Source organism: Schistocerca gregaria, chromosome 6 (genome assembly GCF_023897955.1).
Source record: "Schistocerca gregaria isolate iqSchGreg1 chromosome 6, iqSchGreg1.2, whole genome shotgun sequence".
Taxonomy (NCBI): Eukaryota; Metazoa; Arthropoda; class Insecta; order Orthoptera; family Acrididae; genus Schistocerca; species Schistocerca gregaria.
This window is the reverse complement of record NC_064925.1, coordinates 111,036,679-111,053,257: the sequence shown is the minus strand read 5'-3', so window position 1 is coordinate 111,053,257 and position 16,579 is coordinate 111,036,679.

Sequence of the window (16,579 nt, the reverse complement as noted above, 5' to 3'; positions counted from 1 at the left end):
TAGATGATAGTGACAGGGAGGAGGTAGGAAAAGAAACGACTAGATCTGTCATGGTGTATGTTAAAAATCCTCGCCATATTACATTTATCCCATTATCCACTATTGCCATGTTGCGTTTTTATATTTTTCATTCCCACCATCATTCATTTCTAAAATTTCCCACCATCAGTTCCACACATTTTTTAAGTTTGCATCACTGCCATTTTACAGCACCGGGTAACATTGGAAATAGGGTCGGTGACAATGTTTGCATCGATGTACTGCACTTTTCTTTTGAATTTTGCATAGTAGTTAAATTAGTGTAACTAGAGGTTTTTCTGATATTTTGCATCGAAATGACCTTGAAAAGTGGAATTGTTGGTGCCAGTTTCCTACATGAAGGGACAGGTAGAACGACCATTTACAAATGTCGATGGTGAACGACAGAAAATTTAAAAATTCAAAATGTTCAGAAATGATATTTTAAAACATTAAAAAAATTAAGATAGTGGGACTAGTTCATTAATAGTTTTAACAAATTTACCCCCCCCCCCCCAACCCCATTTCCCTGCCCCCTTCTCCTACCATTCCCTCTCCTTCCCTCACCCTCAATCACATTCCACTGCTTTACAGGGCATTAAAAATAATTACTCATCTGAGTGTACATACAGAACATCTGTCTTGAGCATGTTGAAAAGTAGCCACACAATCACAGTTCTTGTATCTTGTTCAAAAGTACTATGTCAGGAAAACACACACACACACACACACACACACACACACACACACACACACACACACACACATGGGGCCTATTTACAACCATAGACAGATTCATCAGAAAACTTCATCTCGCATTTGTAAATTTCCTTGGAAATTTCGTAATTTGTTGGGGAATAAGGGAACGCGTATCAGACAAACTAAATTGCTAAAACCAATGTTCACTTATAAATTTACATATTTACTACTCTGAGCTGGGCGACTTCCTCCCTCGATCTATTGACGCTCGGTTACCTTTGTCGATCAGTATAGGGAATCTACGTTGTCTGCTGAAAGGGAGCAGGGCGAGCAGGTTTGAAAGGGGGGTAACTACGAGACAGCTACGACGAAGGGCTACGGGGAGGTTGTCGTTTATCCTCGTGCTGCCGGTGCACCGAGAATGAGGAAGCAGGGGTCAGTCGGCGACTGTGGGTATGGAATGTTAGAGTACCAGCTGTGGAAACGGAAAAACGGAAGGGATCTGAACTTCAGTAAGGAAAGATCCCGAGCTAATTTATATTGACCGAACTTGGTTGCCCACACGAAATCTGTGGCTCCGAGAGCAACCTTATGCTGACCGAAAGATGAATAACTGACATGTTCACGGTATGTGAAAATTACCTCTGTCGACAGAAGGTTCCAACACGTCTTGTGTGGATCGAAGTATTTCTTGACTTTCCGTTATAATTCTCTGGCATCAGTAATGTTCATAGTCCCTTGTCAGTGGACGAGTTGAAACATCACAAAAGAATGTAGCTGTACTTGTACTATCAATTCTGTTTATTCTTCACCGTTCAATAGCTGCAACCATGTGCTCGTCAAATGTTAGGGTCGAAGCACTCTTTTAGGCGGTTTTCTTGTCTTCCATCTAGTGCTGATTTCTCTGTTTTAGTAGCGGCTGGTGTTAAAGGAACTTAGAATGACATTTCCTTTGCGAAGGACTGGTTGAACCGCCACGGAAGTAGCACTCGATCAGATGTAATGAGAGTTGGGGAACCTTTGATAAGCTGTCGGTCTGTATTCATGTATTGCCTCATCTTTACTTTGATACTTAGTAGGTACACCATTATCTAGTCAATACTTGGCCGTATGTAGCTGCAAGTCGTAATGTCATTTTTTCGGATTCCATGATCGGTATTTAATAAAGTATTTAAAAAGAACTGATGATATTCTATAATTGCATATTGGTCGGGTTTAGCTGTAATTACTCAGCAATATGTAATTTGATAAATTATTTCTGAAACCTAGTGCTTCCATGTTTAATGAAAACTCACTTGAACAAATCTTCTTTTGAAAACTATTACTGTTGCCATTTTAGCGCTGTGGCTACTTGTGATAGTTTAAATGTGACTGCTCATCATAATTAACTGCTGATATTGTCAAAGTAATGTTTAATATGTCTTAAACAAATATTTTTGACAGTCATTTTACTGCTCTGTTGTATTCCATAGTTTAGTTTAGCGGTGATTACGCTTTCGTATTGAAACTGTTAAGTCACTCCTCAAGTTTCTGGAATGTTGTTTAACCCGCCTCAAGGAAAATTTTATTAAAACTTATTTTATAATTTTGGCTGCTATGCTCAATTCCACAGAGTAGTTTCACTGTGACCGTTAATTAGTATTTAAGCTGGAAGGTCACCGTTGTGGTTCCTGGAGAACTACTCAACATACCTCAAGAAAATTTTATCAAAAGCTATTTTGTCATTTTGCTGCGCTCTTGTATTCCTCAGTTCAATTTAATGAAGACTACCCGTTAGTATTTAAGCACTTAAGTCATTGCTGGATTACTGAAGTACTGTATAGCGTGCCTTAAGGAAATTTCCATTAAAAGTTATTACTGTGATTTAGCTGTTATCTGGTAGTCCACAATTTAATTTACCGGTGCCTGTTTAAGCTCTAAATCACTCCTCAGGTTTTTGAAGTACTATTTCACTTGAACATAGATACATTTTTCCTGAAGTTTGTTATTGTCATTTTTATTTTTGTGCTGCATTCAGTAGTGAAACTCTAATCACTTATTATTTATGTTTTTTTGATTTTGTTAACGTCTTGGGGTTAAGGTCTTATTTTCTAAGCAGAAAGCCATTAGCAACAAACTCCGATGTTCCTAATAAGTAAACGACCATTCTCGTCATCTACCACTTCCCAGACCAACCACCGCCCGTATTATAGTTATCAATTATAAGTTTTATTTCAAATACTATATTTCAATACTTCAAAATGTTAAAGAAAATCAGCTGCTCTTTTAATCTCTTGTTGCTTGTCGTCACAACGAGACGGCAAAATTCATGTGTCACACTGTGAACAATGCTTGTTGTAAGGCAAAAAAGTCTTTAATTAATTGGTATCCATGTCTAAATTGTTCAACGATTATTGTAAAAGGTCACAAGGGACTTTTCACTTTTAAGTATCTGAAAAAATACGCCTAAAATGCAAATAATTTAACGTTTACATGAAACATCACAATGTTACTTTCAACACAAAGACGTACCCCTGTAATTGGTGCATAAAACACGACTTTGTGGTATATAGTGAAAACCTAAATTCCATTTCATGCCTAAGTAGTTACAAAAGAGGTTATAAACAGACAGTTTATAGTTTGAGTTTGACTTGAAAGATCGATGCAGTTAAAATAATCAGACCAGGCAAAGAGTGGAGAAAATATATGTTACATAAAATACTACATATGAATAGTGATAACAGATAGGGACTGGGCATCTCATTAGTGACCTGTGCTGCAGAATTAAGATACAGGAGTAAGAGATAATCCCATTACTTGCAGTTATTAGGTGTGTGCCATCATCTTTATCGTTCATTTGTAAGCGATCTTAACCCGGTCGGACGTATTTGTGCCCGGTAGTTTGTCATGAAATTTTCAAGGATAAACCAGTGCAGAATTTCTTTATGATACCATTACCACCATGAAAACGATGCCCATCACCATTATGTCTCATCCTAAATTGTGCTAAACGCATTCTCTGAAAACTATTTCGAGCAGTTAGTGCATGAGCCCATGCGAGTAGTAAACGGCTGCGAAAACACACTTGACCTCTTAGAAGTAAAGACTCTTGAGATAACTGGTAGCGTCAAAACTGATACAGGGATACGTGAAAACAGGGTTGTCATAGCGATACTGTATACTGTATGCCTCAAATACTCCGAAAATAAACGAAAAATATACCTATTGCAAAAAGCACATAACAATTCACTGGATGCCTTCCTGAGAGACAATCTCCACTCCTTCCAAAATAACAATGTAGGTGTAGCCCATATGTGGCTTGAATTCAAAGAAATAGTATCGACAGCGATTGAGAGATTTATATGAAATAAATTTTAAAAAAACACAAAACAGGTCAGAAAACCGTTGCAGAAACAACCTGAAAAGCATGCGAAATTTAACCAAAAGCTTATTCCAAGATTGGGGACCTTTTACAGAAGCTCGAAATTTAGCGCGGACTTCAATGCGAGATGTTTATAATAGTATCTACAACGAATCTTTGTGTCGAAACCTGTCAGGAAACCAGAAGACAGCCTGATCCTATGTGAAGTACGCTATCGATGCTATCGATCCCGGCTCTGCGCAACAGTAATGGAAATACTATCGATGACTGAGCTGCTAAAGCGGAAGTACTAAATACATCCTTCCGAAATTACTTCACCTAAGAAAACGAAAAAAATATTCCAGAATTCGAATCGAGAACAGCTGCCACTATGAGTAACAAAAAAGCAGAAAGCTTAGCAGTAGTGAAGCAACTTGACTCACTAAATAAACGCAAGTCTTCCAGTCCTGAATGTATACTAATTAGATTCCTTTTATAGTGTGCTGATATAGTAGCTACATACTAATAATCATATAGAATCGCTCGCTAGACGAAGATCCGTACCCAAGGAATTTAAGTTGCATAGTTCACACCAATATTCAAGAAGGGTAGTAGGAGTAATCCAATAAACTACAGTCCATAAAATTAACGTCAACATGCAGTACGATACTGGAACATTTATTGTGCTCAAACATTAGGAATTTCTTCGATGAGAAAGGTCAATCGACACAAAGTCAACACGAATTTAGGAAACACCATTCTTTTGAAACACAATTAGCTCTATACTCATACAATGTGTTCAGTGCTATTGACAAGGTATTTGAAATTGTTTCCGGGTTGTTACAGATTTCCAGAAGGATTTTGACACTGTACCACACAATCGGCTGGCTGTGATATTTCTTGCTTATGGAGTATCGTCTCAGTTACCTGACTGGGTTCGGGATTTCCAGTAGGAAAGATCACAGTTCGCAATAATTGACAGAAAGACGTCGTCTGAAACAGAAGTGACATTAAGCGCTCCACAAGGTAGTGCCTCAAATGGCTCTGAGCACTATGGGACTCAACTGGTGTGGTCATCAGTTCCCTAGAAGTTAGAACTAATTAAACCTAACTAACCTAAGGACCTCACACACATCCATTCCCAACGCAGGATTCGAACCTGCGACCATAGCAGCAGCGCGGCTCCGGACTGGAGCGCCTAGAACCGCACGACCACGGCGGCCGGCCCACAAGGAAGTGTTACTGGCCCTTTGCTGTTCCTTACCTACGTAAAGGATCTAGGAGGAAATCTAAGAAGCCGTCGTAGGCTGTTTGCCTATGATGCTGTCGTTTATCGCCTAGTGAAATCAGCGGAAGATTAAAACAAACTTTAAAATTTAAATAAGGTATCTGTATGGTGGAAAAAATGGCAACTGAGACTAAATTGAAATGTGTGAGGCCATGCACATGAGTGCTAACAAGAATCCGTTAAACGTCGGTTACACGATAAATCAGTCAAATATGAAGGCCGTAAAATCAATCAAATACCTCGGAATTGCAATTACGAACATCTTAAATTGGAAATGACACATAGAAAACGTTGTGGAGATGGCAAACCCAAGACTGCGTTTTATTTGCAGAACACTTCAGGAAATGTAATAGATGTACACTTGACAGCAAAAAAAGTGGGTCACTTCCAAATACAACCAAAATAAAGTAGCTGTGTTGCAGGTCCACTAAACACTAAAACCCTGTGGGTTACAGTGGTTTGACTACATACAATGGGTACCGCAAGAGACTACTAAGAGACAAAAGGTCTTTATGCCAGTCAGTCTAAGCGTCAACTAATATCGTCATACCAAACATATTAAAAAATATGTTCTTAGCGATGAGACACCCCATAACACTCATAACCTATCCTCAATTACAACAAGTGACATTCCAAAAGTTCTGAGAATACGGATTATTTTACATATATCGTACAGTAATCATTAGTGAAAATTAAGTACTTGAGACAATATATGGAGTTACAAAGCGGTACGGCAATTGGAAAAAAGATTTTCGCTCTCCAAAGGTTTTCCATCCACGTGCTGAAGGTCGCTCAACGGCGAGTGGCTCTGGAAACCGGATATTGGACGAACCGGTAGAAAAACGCGATTTACGGCAACGAGCACTGTAAGGAAATCTCAACATTAATAGGTAATCAAGAGTAATGTCATTGTTCTCGTAACACATCAACAGCTACGTGTACACAAATATGAACCTTAAATGACATGACCAACGTCCTCGTTTTGACCTCGATTCAAACCCAGCACCTACAGCCATTGCTAACTAAGCTAAGCTTTGTTTGTGCCTTATTGAGACCGGATCACAAGGCATAAAGAGACGTGAAGTATAGACGTTTGCACCAGTATCAGTTATAAATTCAGATCCTGAAAACAAACGACGAAAATGTTTGTACTGAACTGGGAATCCTGTCATAACAGTTACCGTCCTGGGAAGTACCTCCAACGACGTTTAATATGATGTCATTCACAAGGTATGCTCATGTTTAAAATTGAAATGCCATCATATAAAGCTTGTGACAGGGACGCACACCCAGCCCCTAATCGGGTTGTTAACGAAGTACAGTCATGCTCAAAAGTATCCGAACGACCTGGTTTCTGTTTCACCTGATTCCCATGCAATCCACATAAAGCAGCTGTCTAGCAGGTCCTCCAATCGCACCTTGATACAGCCGTTAGACTATAGAAAATGGTTTCAACAAGTCACCACTAGAAAACACTGCTCTGTATCGCATTAACTCAGGATGTAAAGTAACACCACGATATTAAAAATATCAGCGAGCACCTCATCACGGATAATACTCTCCTTAAGGCTTGTAAGCTCCCATTTATTGCAATAACTGACATACCTGAACTGTTAGCACTCTCATTATTACGTCAGATAGGTAATGCACGTAGTAAGTTCGTCGTAGTAAGTTCCTCTTCAAAGTAACATACCATACTTCTTATTTGACACAAAAGTCATTAAAAATTTACGCTATTCACGAGAAGCTAGTTGAGAATATGTATGAACTTCAAATGTCACGACGAACCGACTCGTTTGCATATGGATTCAAACCTAGGTCATGCAAAGTAAGATTTCGTGACTGACGGAAATTAAGACATTCCTGACTAGGCATACAGAGAGTGATATACCTCGATTTTAGACAGTATCTGTTACCAAATATCAACTTTAAATTACATAACGTAAACATTTTTAACGGTCACGAACTCCGACCCAGCATGTATCGTCCCTGTTAACGAACTACAAGAGATGTTAAATACTGCTTCTTCACAAGTAACTTACTTGAAATGCAGTGAGGTAAAGCTTTGTGTTGGACAGGGATTCGAACCCAGAACCTAATCGGATTGTTATCGAAGCACAATTGACTTTGACATATCGGATTTTCTTGGCAATAGCTAGATGTATTAACTGAAATGACGAGACGAAACATTAATTTTTTCCTTCCCTGGACTCCAACCTGGCACATATCGCTGTTATATTCTAGAGAAAAGGAACGTTACGTATGGGTTTGTTACACCAGCAGCGACATGTGAGTATGTTTTAACTAGAAATAATATGACAAAGAGTTCAGTGCTGACTAGGAATCGAACCCCACACATATCGTTGTTGACTACACACAAAGAGATGTCAGCTACCGAATTTTTCTCCAGCAGCAGTTCGGAATAACATGCTTGAACTTACAGTGATCTCGCAAATAGTTCTGTGTCTCACTGGGAGTCAAAATCGTCAGATATCGTTAGTGTTGACAACGAATGAAAATGCATCCCAAATAAAAATTATTATCCACTAGCAGATAGGTGTTCTCATGCTAGAGCTTGATAATACATAGTGAAAAGTTTAGTGTTGGGCCAGGGTTCCAACTCATTTCATGCGCAATATGTGGAGATGTTGAGGAATCTATAGTTTTGAACAAACAACAAGATGTAGTCCAGCTCTATTGTCACGAAGGGATCAAATCCGCGTTAAGGGCGGTCTGAATTGTATTCGCTGTCCAGAACCAATTTTATCGACAGTAAAACACGGAATAAGTGTCCTGTGACCATTCACAATGTCTGTTTCGTCACTAGAAATAAATAACTAGTATAAGAAAGGTTACTGGTGATAGAGTTTCTACATGTCGCCACTCCTTACTTTATTGTGGTTCCACCTAACGTCTACTTGGTAGACAAGGAATATCATGTTTAACGTGATTTTCAGACCACAATGCCATTATACCTTCTTCACTTGGTGTAGCCAGAAGGGAATAGAATCTGCCTCTCCCAAAAAAAAAAAAAAAAAAAAAAAAAAAAAAAAAAAAAAAAAAAAAAAAAAGAAAAAAAAAAACCATCGGTTTGGAATCATATGAAACTATTATCAGTCCAACAGACCACCAGACCCTCTTGTCTAAGACTCATTTCTCTATCATAACACCGTTGCGGCACACAAGATGAGAATTCTGATACACAAATAGAATTATGAATATTTTTATACTGGATCAGGATTCGGACCCACATATTTTTACCTATGGAGGAGACATAGAGAAGACTGCAGTCTTTGGAAATGGAAGGAAATGATTGAACTATACTGTTCCTCGAAGGAGGAGACGCGAATTCGAATCACAGTCCAGCACCAAATTTTTCAGTGTCTCTAGTGCAATCAAGTACAAGTAAAATAAGAGCCCTGTTCCTTTAGACAGCTATAAGTTCATCAGATAAAATAAAATTTTCTAATGTAAGTAAGTGTACTGGTGACAGTATTTCTGTTTAGCCTGACCTCCACCTATGTCATTTTTCAACGTAAACCGGTTCTACCCCGTTTGGAATGAAGGAACGTGATGTCTGATGCGGATTCTGGTTTATAACAGCTTTCTCTTGAGGTTACCAGAGGTAAACTAAATCTCTTTGTGCCTCTTAAAAGTAAATGCCCGAACCCACGTATTGCACGTGTTATAGTTCGTTCCACCAGATCATTGTGATCACATTTTCCAGCCCCAGGAGTGTGCTGTAATGGATGATGTGCTTAGCTTACTAAACTAGCAACGGTGAAAAAAAAAAAACGCGAGTCTATTAAATGGTTAAGTAGAAGCAAGCTTCTGACGTGGAGATTATGGTATTCTCATGTCAGCAGGATGTAAAGACTCTTCTAGGCGTCATAGCCTCGATTTGAAGCCATTTTGAAATCTTCGCTAATTCAGGAAATTTCTTAGTTCGAGAAAATCCACTGTGAAATGTGAAGTTAGCGGGTAATTAAATTATCACCGTCTTTATTACTATCATTTTCTTCATACCGATGCTGGAACACATGTGCTTGAAGATCATTTAAGTCCTTTTGGTCATTGTAGAAGTAGTTGCCCAAGAACAAGTTCTTTCCCTGTCTACGGAATCCTTTTCATGTTAATATCAAATAGCAATTTCTCGTAGATCACATTAAAACTAAAGTATTTGATGAAGACGTTACTTGATAACGAAAACGCGCTGCCTTTCTTCATTTACTTGCGCCTAGAAGTGGCTGTCGAATACTGCCAAACCAAAGGCCAAGGGACCTTACTACCTTCCAATATACGCGCTGTCGGTTCTTCCATATGATTTGGTCGACGTGACCTGTTTCAAGTTGTGTGTGACACAGAATGTTATACAGAATCAATTATTCTCCTTTGCAATAAACAAAGATTTTCATTCTAAGGTATCCAAGTCTAAACATTTCGCAATGTTAATTCAAATTTAATATTCGCTTCCATAATGTAAGGAAAGTGTTTCACAGTTGTAAAATCCGCATCCGCCTCAGTGTCCTTACATTTAGTCGCTGGCGGTAAATAGTAGCTCAAAGTGACGCCAGTTTAAGTAACCTAATGTAGCGAAGACTGTTTGCCAGTGCTCTTTCTCACCGGAAAATATGCAATTCACTCATTGGGCTCCATAAGTACACTGTAACAGAAATTTCTGTGTGTATGCAATGCATACGGATTGTAGAATTTAGTGGTGCTCTCTCTTCCACTTCTGGGTACAATATACCTGCCCTAAACGGGCCCTTTATCATTACAGACCCTGGGCGGTGCAACATCATATTGACAACAATAGTGTGCTTATACTGACAACCTCATTGTTCGTTTAACCCGATTTTGTAATCATTTAAGTAAAACATGACCTTCGAGTGGAGACATTTCGTCCCCCTTTTCCTTCTGTGAAATTTGTCAGTAAGCTTTTTGCTTTCGAACCAGCGAAATGCGGCAGAGTACGGCAGGCAAACGATTTAGAAACCACGATTTAGTGCCATTAACACGATTTCTTTTAACATTGGCGTTGTTGTTGTTGTGGTCTTCAGTCCTGAGACTGGTTTGATGCAGCTCTCAATGCTACCATATCCTGTGCAAGTTTCTTTATCTCCCAGTACCTACTGCAACCCACATCCTTCTGAATATGCTTAGTGTACTCATCTCTTGGACTTCCTCTACAATTTTTACTCTCCACGCTGCCCTCCAATGCTAAATTTGTGATCCCTTGATGCCTCCGAACATGTCCTACCGACCGGTCCCTTCTTCTCGTCAAGTTGTGCCACAAACTCCTCTTCTCCCCAAATTCTATTCAATACCTCCTCATTAGTTATTTGATCTACCCATCTAATCTTCAGCATTCTTCTGTAGCACCACATTTATAAAGATTCTATTCTCTTCCTGTCCAAACTATGTATTGTCCATGTTTCACTTCCATACATGGCTACACTCCATACAAATACTTTCAGAAACGACCTCCTGACACTTAAATCTATACTCGATGTCAAAAAATTTCTCTTCTTCAGAAACGCTTTCCTTGTCATTGCCAGTCAACATTGGCGTGGCTGAAGGAATTTAGTTTCTTTTTAAATCGTCTTGTGCAGCAACGTTCACAGATATCTCAAATAGGAAAAGCTCTTTATCCAGGTACGAAGGTTGTAAAACAAACTTCCCACAGTTTGTGTCACGTTGAATGTTTCGTCTGATAGCACCGCGAGGTATTAAAGTAGTGATCCTGTAGCTGTAGGAATGATTGGTAGAAAACGAGTTTCACACCAATGGGTACAGCACTGCTAAATATTCAAAATGATTATCAACCCAAGTCTGTGTTCATCCACAAACTGAGGCGTATTTGTAATATTGAAGCTAGACTTGGTATACTTGTCTTCCTTGAATGGACATTGGAGGGCGTTTACACACACGTATACGAGGGTAATCTCAAAGGTAAGGTCTTCTAAGGGACGCCCAAGTGCCATAGCAGGCACAAAACGAGAGATGCTTAATTTTAATGGCAAGCAGAAACCACGGTTTTGGCTGCATGGTGGCAAGGTGATAAAGAGCAAGACTATGGACATGAAGTTCTGATGTTCGATCCGTCACAAGTCCCACGATTCGTATGTGCCGTTTTACACATATTTCTCCTGGGGCAGTGTTTGTTGATGTGAAAAATGCCGAGTTGCACTGCGGTCCGAAAGCCACCTAAAACTGTAGGTTCCCCTATTAACTGGCTAGGTAAGTCAACTCAAAGGTCGGATGAAAGCAACAGCATACCACCTCCAACAATAACGTGCCTAATAAAGCACTGTGGTGTTCAAACCACTCTTGCGACTGATGACTGCTTTACTTTCTATGGGTTCCAAAAGTAATTATCTTCGGGTTATTAACATTTTTGTGTTTTCATGCCGTAGCTTTGACACCAGTAAACGTAAGTAACCGGCCGAGAACTGTCACCGTTCGAGTTGTCAAGGTGGTAGACGACGATGCTGTCGACCCCAGTTACGATTTTGGTCATGGCTATGTTTCAGTCGAATATCTCTATGGGCCTTTCTGCGTATTTCAAAATATAATTTTATACACTTGGTACGCTACCAAAGTGATATCTGAAAGAGCTGTATTTAGCAATATGAATCAGATATGTTTTCGGAGCAATATATCGGATAACACGTCAGTGCAGTGAGATTTCGTTTATGTCTTGCGCATGAAATATTTGTGTTTTGCTTGCTTCTGTGATAGGTTTCACCCCACTGAAAGTGAGAAAGCTTACGAATAAACTTCTCGGCCTCTTGTGTCACGGTAATATGAAGATCTCAATAAGAAAAGACGACAATAACACCCAACTATTTCTGTCCACTTAACACCATGACGACAGACAAACTGGCGTCTCACTGTATTTTGATTATAGTTCGTTAGCCTTTTCTAGACTTCATTTTAATACCTCATGGGAGCAGGCATAATATTTTGCATTTTGAACACCGAACAATAACACACAAAGATAGTAGATGGAAGGATACAAAGAAAAAATCAGACTCATTGGTGTGTATCCAGTTCATCATAAGACGACTAAACAAGAGGAAAATATTACGAAAGCAATGAATACGCTGTTTAGTACATATTATTTGTATAGATCTGAAGATGAAAAAGCGCAGATCTGCGCAGTGCCCGCATCTGCACTTTATTTTCTATCTTAATGGGAATAATTTCTAGTTTCTTCTCTTCTGAATGATCAGATGAATTGATTATTACGTGGTACAGATTAATTAGGTAATTAAGTTTCTTACAGCTTCTATTCGCACAAATATTTCTCTACATTCTCGTGCAATTCATGAAATTCTACTTGTATGATCACAAGACTGCACACAGATGCAATCGATTTCGAGGTGCAAAGTGTTTGTTATGTTACTTTTCGTGACAGGTTGGCACAGTTGATATCCCAAGACTTTTTATTATACTGAAATAATCTTTTGTAACAAAGTTACAAGGTAAGTGTTTTATTTGTATGTATTTTGTGGGAAACTGTAATCGTGATGGAAGATTACACACCTGAATGTTTGACACAGCTGGTAGGAGAAAACGCTGCATAATAACCAAACCCCGCGCCTCCTCTCCATGTCTTCCCATGACACGAGCACAGGATTCTCCTCCTGTAACGCTACAGAGCTGTTCCTAGCACAGCTGAGAATTGGCAACATCGTCACAAACATTTGGCAACAGTGCGACAGTGCAATCACTTCCGCGTATGGTACTCAACTGACTCGCTAAATTCACTTGATATTCCCTTTCAATTTGAATGACTCGTAGTATATAATCCTCACGTAAACTAAGACACTGAGTCAGAAATTTCAATATTTCGGCTAACGAAATGCCATTCTTCAGATAAGTGACAATTTTTAATATCTTTCAAGATGCGTTATGTGGCTGAGCGACAGATACCATGACGAGAGTGGCGTGCTGGCAGCAGTGTGTCCCTAGACCCATGATACCACCAGTGTCTCGTGTTCCAAAGGTTCAGAAAATCGTCAGTTCTAACCGTGGTAGGGACAGCGCGTGCGAGCTTTCTTTTGTGTATTATTTCATGGAGCTGCGAATTCGCAAAAAAAAATTCTGTAACAAAATCAGAAGAAAACCTTTACACATCAAATCCTCCTGGCAGCTCGACTCAGTAACTTGTGTTAACGGTCGCAGATGTCGACTTTCTGACTGCCAAGCTGCTATACAATACAAGCGTCTCTATTGAATTTCGTATCGTTGACGGTCGATTCGAATTTCTTCAATGTTCTTCGCTTGAGACTCCCATGCCAGGGTGATAAGTATGAAGGAAATATATTAAATAGCAAATCGCAAGAAAATACTTTAAGCTCAAAGTGCAATGGTGAAACGTTTACAATGCTGCACAACAGGTAACGTCTATTTCCGTTGCTGACAAGCAAATTTTGGATTTCTAGGAATACGTATCTTTATTTATGAAATGCCACATTTGCATACCTGTTGAGTATGACACAGCGAACCATTTAAACACAGACCCAATCGAAATCTAAGTGAGTAGTATCTTACTAATTCGTGCAGTTAGAGGCACGCTTGTTTACAGATACTCAGTTTTGTTAAAAAGGACTTACTTCTTCGTAAGGGTATCGTGGGTAGTTTTATTTCATTTCTTACAATACAGTGCAGGGTTTTCGTAAGGTTTCTTTTAGTGTTGTTAAGACTTCCATTACGGCAGACAGCCTGATGTGTATTTCTGCTTGCCGCTCTTATACTGATTCCAGGAGAGGAGGTAAACATATTTACGTAAAACGGAGCGGCAGAGGCAGAGGCATGCGGCGCAGCCGTGCTGGCTCGACCCGGGCTGTTGGCCCACCAACGCCACCGCCAGCTCGTTCACTTGCGTCTCACCTCGGCCAGCCTGGCTGGCACGTAACTCGCGAGCCGCGGCTAGTACAGACCCGGGCCGCATGGCCACGATCACCCGTTGAAGGATCAAAAGTTACACCTAACCTACCCAAGTCTGTAGTACAAACTAACGCAGCTACAGCTGTTATGCTATAACATGTGCAGGCACACCTACAGTTGACGATTTATTCAAATATTTGACGAAAAATACTTTCAAAAATACATTCATTTTAAACATAGCTACCACAAAATATTTCACCTAGCTAGCAATAGCATGACGCAGGAAACTATACTTTCTTGTAAGCGCTGTGCATTAGATGTAGCCTTAAGAAAACCTGTATTCAACCACAAGTAAGTGGAATGTAAAAGTAAACAGCTTTGATGGCAGTTTCTCCAAATAATAGTATATACTTAGTATATAATACACGTTTTGTGCACTTATAACATGTACTCAGTGTATCTCAAACAATACGTGGTGCACCACGGAAATTACTTTCTGCTGAGGCACTTCATTTACATCTCAATGATAGTCTGTCAGCATAGACTCTTTCGTCATCTTATTTCTAGTTAAACGTGATCACATCTCGGTGATGGTGGACCAACATTGTACATTTCTCGTCTGTTCCTGGTTAGACAACAACGGCGGTAGGCGCCAGGTTTGAATCCCGGTCAGACAATACAACTTCAGTCGTCATTTACGGTTCCAACCCCACTACTGGTGACAAACTGTGACATGTAAATTCTGATTTTACGTACTTATTGAACAATCCGATTAAGTTCTGGGTTCGCATCCTTGTCCCCAGCACTACATGATGGCATTTCAATTCTAAACATGTGCATCCTTTATTCCTTGACAGTGCAACACTATACAACGTCTTTCGAGGTTAATTACCATGAAGGTAATTGTTATGTTAGGGTTCCTGCTTTCGTGCAAACATTATCGTCATTTACGTTCAAGTTGAGAATTGATAACTGATACTGGTGCAAACTTCAATATTTGACGTCTCTTTCTGCATAGTGATCGAGTCTCGATAAAGCACAAAACTTTCCTTGGTTTACAGTGGCTTTACCTTCTGGGTTTGCATCCAGATCGAGAACGAAGACGTTGGACATGTCATTTAAAGTAGAACTTCGTGTACAAGTAACTGTTGATGAGTAATGTGAACAATGATATTACTTGTGATTCGCTGTTAATGTTGGGATTTCCGTAGAGTGTTTGCTGCCGTTAATCACGTTTTCTTTTAGCTGCTTAGTATTACATAAAGTTGATGCGAATCCACTCCCCGTTGAACGTTGAACGACGTTCATCATGTGTTGGGTAAACCTTTTAGACAGCAAATAACTTGTTTCCAATTGCCATAAAACTTTATAAATACATATACTGTCTCAAATATTTAATTGATACCTAAGGATTACTGAACAAAACTAGTTGTCCCAAAACATTTGAAATGTCAGTTATTGTTATTAAGTTTAGTTTACAAACGTTAAGGAGTGTCTGATCTCTTCTGTAGTTTCGTGGTTTTACTGTACATCAGGACGGACTGTCATAAAGACTGGTGTTCTCTGGTGGTCTCTAGCAGTACCCACCGTAAGGTGCTTGGTGAGGGAAGCCTGTACCACTATTTATCGTTTACCCCCTGTTCCACTTGCATATAGAGCGAGGGCAGAAGGACATTGTGTAGGCCTCCGAATTGGCCCTAACTTCTATTATTTTATCTTCGGGGTCCTTATTCACGATGAATGTTGTCGGGAGCAGACACGTTCCGCGTTCAGATTCAATGACAGTTCTCTGAATTTTCTTAATAGTGTTTCCCGCAAAGAGCGCCAACTTTCCATTTTGCTTCCCGAAGCATCTCCATAACAATAAACGTTTTGTTCGAACCAACTGGTAACAAATCTAGCAGCCCTTCTCTGAATTGATCGTATTCCATCAATCAAAGTGCAGAGGGCCAGTAACAAAAAGTACCTTGGGGAACGTCAGATGTCACTTCCGTTTTACACGACGACTTTCCGTCAATTACTGCGAACTGTGGTCTTCCTGACAGGAAATCCGAATCCAGTCACATAACAGACGATACTCAATAAGCACGTAAATTCACTACAAATTTAAAAAAAAAATGGCTCTGAGCACTATGGGACTTAACATCCTGAAGCGCCTAGAACCGAATTTGACTACAAGCTGCTTGCGTGGTACAAAGCCTTATGGAAATCTAGAACCATGTAATCAATTTGAAACACCTTGTCAGTCTAGGTACTGATTCCAAACACTCGAGCAATACTCAATAATAGGTCGTACCTAACACTGGCATCCTAATGCGGTCTCCTTTACAGGTGAACCA